The following is a 5,733-nucleotide window of genomic DNA, read 5'->3' as shown; positions in this document are numbered from 1 at the left end:
CTGCAGGCTGCTAAGTCAGTTATTCCCCGTAAATGGAGGTCTTCCACGCCCCCGACTGTTGGGGAATGGCTTGCAGAGGTGAATTATTTTCAGCACATGGAGGAGTTAATTGCCTTGACCCCTGCAGAAAATGAAAGATGTACCAAAACTTGTTATGATTGGTCATCCTTCCAGTCTACCTCCGAGTACCATGATCTATTGGCCTTGGGATTCTCTGTGACGCCATGACCCTTTTTTGGCTACGCTTTCTCCCGTCTGTCTTGGTAACCTTCCCGCCCTACTTCCCTTGTTGTTTCTTGTCTGTCTGTAAGACCCTTGTCTCTGTATGTCGTCATTTCTGCCTGTTTCTGTGTTTTACATACCCTCTTATTTTTCTGTTCTTCACTTTTTATCTATATCCCTCTATTCTTTCCCTTCTGAACCTTGCCGCTTTAGCATTGATGTGGTTATTACATATTCTAAGTTGGTGTTCCTTGTTGAGTATACGGATTGCTTTGACATGATGTCCTTCCTGTCTGTTGCGCGAGTAACGGACTCCCTAGTGCTGACCGCACTTTCTGCCATGCACGGTCTTTATTACTTATTCTGTTTTTTTTATCTTGCATTGAGGCCATGCTTAACACCTTGTGCCTCTGCCACTGTCGTGCCTTGTTATTGTTTTTTTGTTTATTGAAAATTATTGAAAATTAATAAAGATTTTGAATAAGAAAAAAATTTACTTTAGGGGTTAAGTAGCTGATCCATCTGCAGCCTCTCCCCCTGCCCCCTGTAACAGGAAGCCTCTGATTGGTTGATGCAGGTGCCTTTCCCAGGCTGCAGGACCAATGAGTGCTTCCTCTTAGCTCAGGGGAGATGACATGATAGAGCAGACACTCCATGATCTCCTGGGGCTTCGCTCTGTACTGTGAGTAGTGATCACACTGAGGCTCCGTGCATCACAGGAAATCACAGAAGCAGGACACGTCAGATCCGGGACGGTTGGGAGGTAAGTCTATTATCATAATAGTAATACACATTGGGGGACATGTATGAAAACTTGTGCAGAGGAAAATTGACCAGTTGCCCATAGCAACCAATCAGATCGCTTCTTTCACTTTTCATTTTTACATGTGGTGTCCCGGTACAGGACTTGGTCCTGTCCCTGTCTAAAGTCCCCTCAGCCAGAGTTCCTTCACTCTCATAGGGCACTCTTGCAGGGCTTACCCCTGGTCGCCTCATGTAAATTGTGTTCATATATATATATCTTTAATGTATAGGAAATATTATGTATAGGACCTTAGCAGGTCACGTGCCTTTAATTATGATTGTACTATGGTTTAAGGACCTTACAGGGTCATGTGATGTACCCAGAGTTTACTGGGTCAGGACTTACAGGTTTGCCGGCCAATGAGCTTTGTCCAGCCTCCTTAACCCCTTAAGGACCGGAGGTTTTTACGTTTTTGCATTTTCGTTTTTTGCTCCTTGCCTTTAAAAAATCATAACTCTTTCAAATTTACACCTAAAAATCCATATGATGGCTTATTTTTTGCGCCACCAATTCTACTTTGTAATGACGTCAGTCATTTTGCCCAAAAATCTATGGTGAAGCGGGAAAAAAAATCATTGTGCGACAAAATTGAAAAAAAACCGCTGTTTTGTAATTTTGGGGGCTTCCGTTTCTACGTAGTACATTTTTCGGTAAAAATGACACCTGATATGTATTCTGTAGGTCCATACGATTAAAATGATACCCTACTTATATAGGTTTGATTTTGTCGGACTTTTGGAAAAAATCATAACTACATGCAGGAAAATTAATACGTTTAAAATTGTCATCTTCTGACCCCTATAACTTTTTTATTTTTCCGTGTATGGGGCGGTATGAGGGCTCATTGTTTGCGCCGTGATCTGAAGTTTTTAACGGTACCATTTTTGCATTGATAGGACTTATTGATCACTTTTTATTCATTTTTAAATGATATAAAAAGTGACCAAAAATGCACTATTTTGGACTTTGGAATTTTTTTGCGCGCACGCCATTGACCGAGCGGTTTAATTAATGATATATTTTTATAATTCGGACATTTCCGCACGCGGTGATACCACATATGTTTATTTTTATTTTTATTTACACTGTGTTTTTTTTTTATTGGAAAAGGGGGGTGATTCAAACTTTTAATAGGGGAGGAGTTAAATGATCTTTATTCACTTTTTTTTTTCACTTTTTTTTTGCAGTGTTATAGGTCCCATAGGGACCTATAACACTGCACACACTGATCTTCTATGTTGATCACTGGTTTCTCATAAGAAACCAGTGATCAACGATTCTGCCGCATGACTGCTCATGCCTGGATCTCAGGCACTGAGCAGTCATTCGGCTATCGGACAGCGAGGAGGCAGGAAGGGGCCCTCCCGCTGTCCTGTCAGCTGTTCGGGATGCCGCGATTAGCCGCGGCTATCCCGAACAGCCCTACTGAGCTAGCCGGGAACTTTCACTTTTAGCCGCGCGGCTCAGCTTTGAGCGCGCGGCTAAAGGGTTAATAGCGCGCGGCGCCGCGATCGGCGCTGCGCGCTATTAGAGGCGGGTCCCGGCTTCACTATGACGCCGGGCCCGCCATGATATGACGCGGGGTTACTGTGTAACCCCGCGTTATATCAGAAGAGCAGGACCAATGACGTACCGGTACGTCATTGGTCCTTAAGGGGTTAATATATAAAGGGCTGTAGTAAATCAATTCACTCTCTTAGCTCTTGCCTCTCTTAGTTCCGGACTATCAAGCAGCACAAATCTCATCAGCATCAATTCAAGTCAGCTAGGCCAAAGCCTAAGATCCAGCAGCCACTAAAACGTGAGTTACCAAAGCTCAAACTACCTAATCCTGTGTGACTACTACCAGCTAAAATATTATAATTAGTAGCACAGTGGCCTGCATCAAAGCTCATTGCTTCAGAGTCCCAGCACAACCTGTGAGGAACCTGTATCCCGGTTCACTCTAGAGAGACTGTTATGTTTGAAGACTGTTGTATAAAATCCTCAAGTAAAGTTCTTTAGTTTATTCATAAAATCTGCTGTGGATATTCCATTATTCTCCCTACTGCTTCTGGGACGGTTGGCGGTAGGACTATTAACACTAAGGAAACCTCGCCCTGGCATCATGACATCTTAGGGTTAATACCAACAGACCCTACACTACCACTACAACACCCTAGACACAATTACTCTCTCCTGCCCACCACATAAAAATGAAAGAAACTATCTGGTTGCTATGGGCAACCACTTTTCCTCTTTACAGGTTTTGATAAATTTCCTCCAGTGGTTTTGGCAAAAATTACACAAAGATGGCGTCTTGGGAGAATAGAAATGAGGGCGCAGTTGTTGTGGTGTGTTTATTTTTTATTTTTTACCAAATAAACCTCAAACAAAAATTGTGTCTGTTCCTAGGCTTAGGCTGGGACTAAACACAATCTATCTGTGGCGTTTTTCAAAGCCCACATTGCCTTATCTTTGGTGGTCTCCCCCCCCCCCCTTCCGACAGACGTCTGTCCAGCTGTTACAAAACTAAAACTCCAAGCATGCCCTGACAGCAAATGATATTACAAATACTGAGTATAAACAAATATAACACACCCACAGGGAGTAGTGTCATTTTATTTAAAAAATGCTAAAAAAAAATCCCTTAGTTAACAGTCATGCAGAATATGTTAAAAAGCTTTTTTAGGTTTCAGCCAATCAGAGAACAGCACTGCTCAAATAGAACTCCCAGGAGGTAACATCGTGTCACACATGTGATGTCATAACCATTGTCCACCAGAGAGCAGCACTGAGCAGAAACAACACAGCTCCTGCTCATTCTTCATCAGTGAGGGGCCGATGCTGGACACTGTAGGCGCGCGGGAATGTGAAGTTGAATACATCACTGTGATTGGTAAGTGTCACATTGTTGTGTCCAAAAGGTCTTTAGTGCAGTTCCATGTGCATTTCTATAATAACCATGTAAATAATCTATCTTTTGTTTTCCTATCTTAGATGCACTATTTCCAGGATGTGGAGTAGCATTTCCGGACTATCAAGACGTTGTAATAAGGCACATATTTCCGGACTTACAGCAAGAAGTTGGATGAAGGCATAAACCCTCGAATCACGCACATACACAGACACTTTGCCCAAATTCTAGAGGTAACCTCCTTTAGTATGCCCAGAGGAAGGGCAATACAGTAGCCATGGATTCCCTACAGGTTTCCTCCCCTCTGGAGGTTTTTCCTGTCCTGAGTTAGTTACTGTTCGCTCTTTGTGAGTGATGGAAGGTTACAAAAATCCCCTACACAAACATTTTATTAATAATAAAGTTCCCCTGTTTTTAAACCGTTCTTTGACTTGTTTGACTCATTTATTTTATTTCTGTCTGTGAAAAATTGTGAATTTTTTTTTTAAGTGTCCAAAGCATGCCTCAGCAGGCATCACGTGCAAACCCCTGGGGGGTCCTGAGAACCCCCCCCCCCCATGTCAGCGATCAGTTCAATTCAGACCGGCGATCTGCGGCGATTCCGGGCCATACGGGTCTCCAGTGACCGGGAAAATAAGGAGGACTGGGGGTGTCTAAGACACCCCCGATCCCCCTGAAGGCATAGGAGTAAGGTGGCAGGGGTGCCACCCCTCCTATTCCTGCTATTGGTCGGTCAGAGACGGCTGACCAATAGCAGTTCGGGGGTGGGGGAGTTAGAGTTCTGTTCCCCGCTCTGTCCACCGACTTTTGTCCTGGAAGAGTGAGGAAACTGGTGGTCATCGGCGCCAGAGGTCACTTACCGGGCGGGCAGCGATGAGATATGGCTCCCTAGTGCATCTCCCTGGTGCGCGATCCTATGGAAGCCAGTGAGTTGTTGCCTAGCAACATATGGAGGGCTACAGTTAGAAGACCACTATACAGTGGTCTCTAAACTGTAGCCCTTCAGATGTTGCAAAACTACAACTCCCAGCATGCCCAGACAGCTGTTTGGGCATGCTGGGATATGTAGTATTGCAAGATTTAGAGGGGTACAGTTTGGAGATCACTGTGCAGATCAGTACATGTTGAGAGCTGCAATTTTGCCACAGCTGGAGGCACACTGGTTGGAAAATACTGAGTTAGGTAACAGAACTTACTGAAGGTTTTCCAACCAGCGTGCCTCCAGATGTTGCAAAAGTACAACTCCCAGCATGCACTGTCTGTCAGTGCATGCTGGGAGTTGTAGTTTTGCAACAGCTGGAGGTTTGCCCCCCCCCCCCCCCCCCCCCCACACACACACACACTCACACACACATGTTTTCTCCTTTTACCCCTTATGAAAAGGAAAAGTTGGGGTCTACACCAGCCTGTAAGTGTAAAAAAATTTACATTTTTACACTAACATGCTGGTGTTGCCCCATACTTTTTATTTTCACAAGAGGTAAAAGGAAAAAAAGACCCCCAAAATTTGTAACACAATTTCTCCTGAGAGGGCGTAAAATGCTCTGCCGACACACAACAAGGCTCAAGAGTTAGAGTGTACTATGTACATTTGAGGCCTAAATTGGTGATTTGCCCAGGGGTGGCTGATCTTATAGTGGTTCTGACATAAACGAAAAATAAATAAATAAATACCCACGTGTGACCCCATTTTGGAAACTACACCCCTCACGAAACGTATTAAGGGGTATAGTGAGTTTTAACACCCCACGGGTGCTTGACAATTTTTCATTAAAGTTGGATAACAAAATGAAAAAAAATTTTTTAACTA

The 5,733-nt window shown here is 43.8% G+C and overlaps 1 long non-coding RNA gene across 1 annotated transcript; it reads left to right on the top strand.

The window, feature by feature from the left end:
- The first annotated feature begins 966 nt into the window (after window positions 1-966).
- On the top strand, window positions 967-4,341 carry LOC130327332 (uncharacterized). Its single transcript, XR_008871743.1, has 3 exons — window positions 967-985; window positions 3,792-3,905; window positions 4,007-4,341. It is a non-coding gene; the product is annotated as an uncharacterized LOC130327332 (long non-coding RNA).
- Window positions 4,342-5,733: the final 1,392 nt, after the last annotated feature.

Source organism: Hyla sarda, unplaced genomic scaffold, assembly GCF_029499605.1.
Source record: "Hyla sarda isolate aHylSar1 unplaced genomic scaffold, aHylSar1.hap1 scaffold_2964, whole genome shotgun sequence".
NCBI classification, from domain to species: domain Eukaryota; kingdom Metazoa; phylum Chordata; class Amphibia; order Anura; family Hylidae; genus Hyla; species Hyla sarda.
Note: the sequence above shows the minus strand (reverse complement) of the source record. Positions and strands in the feature narration are given on the sequence as shown.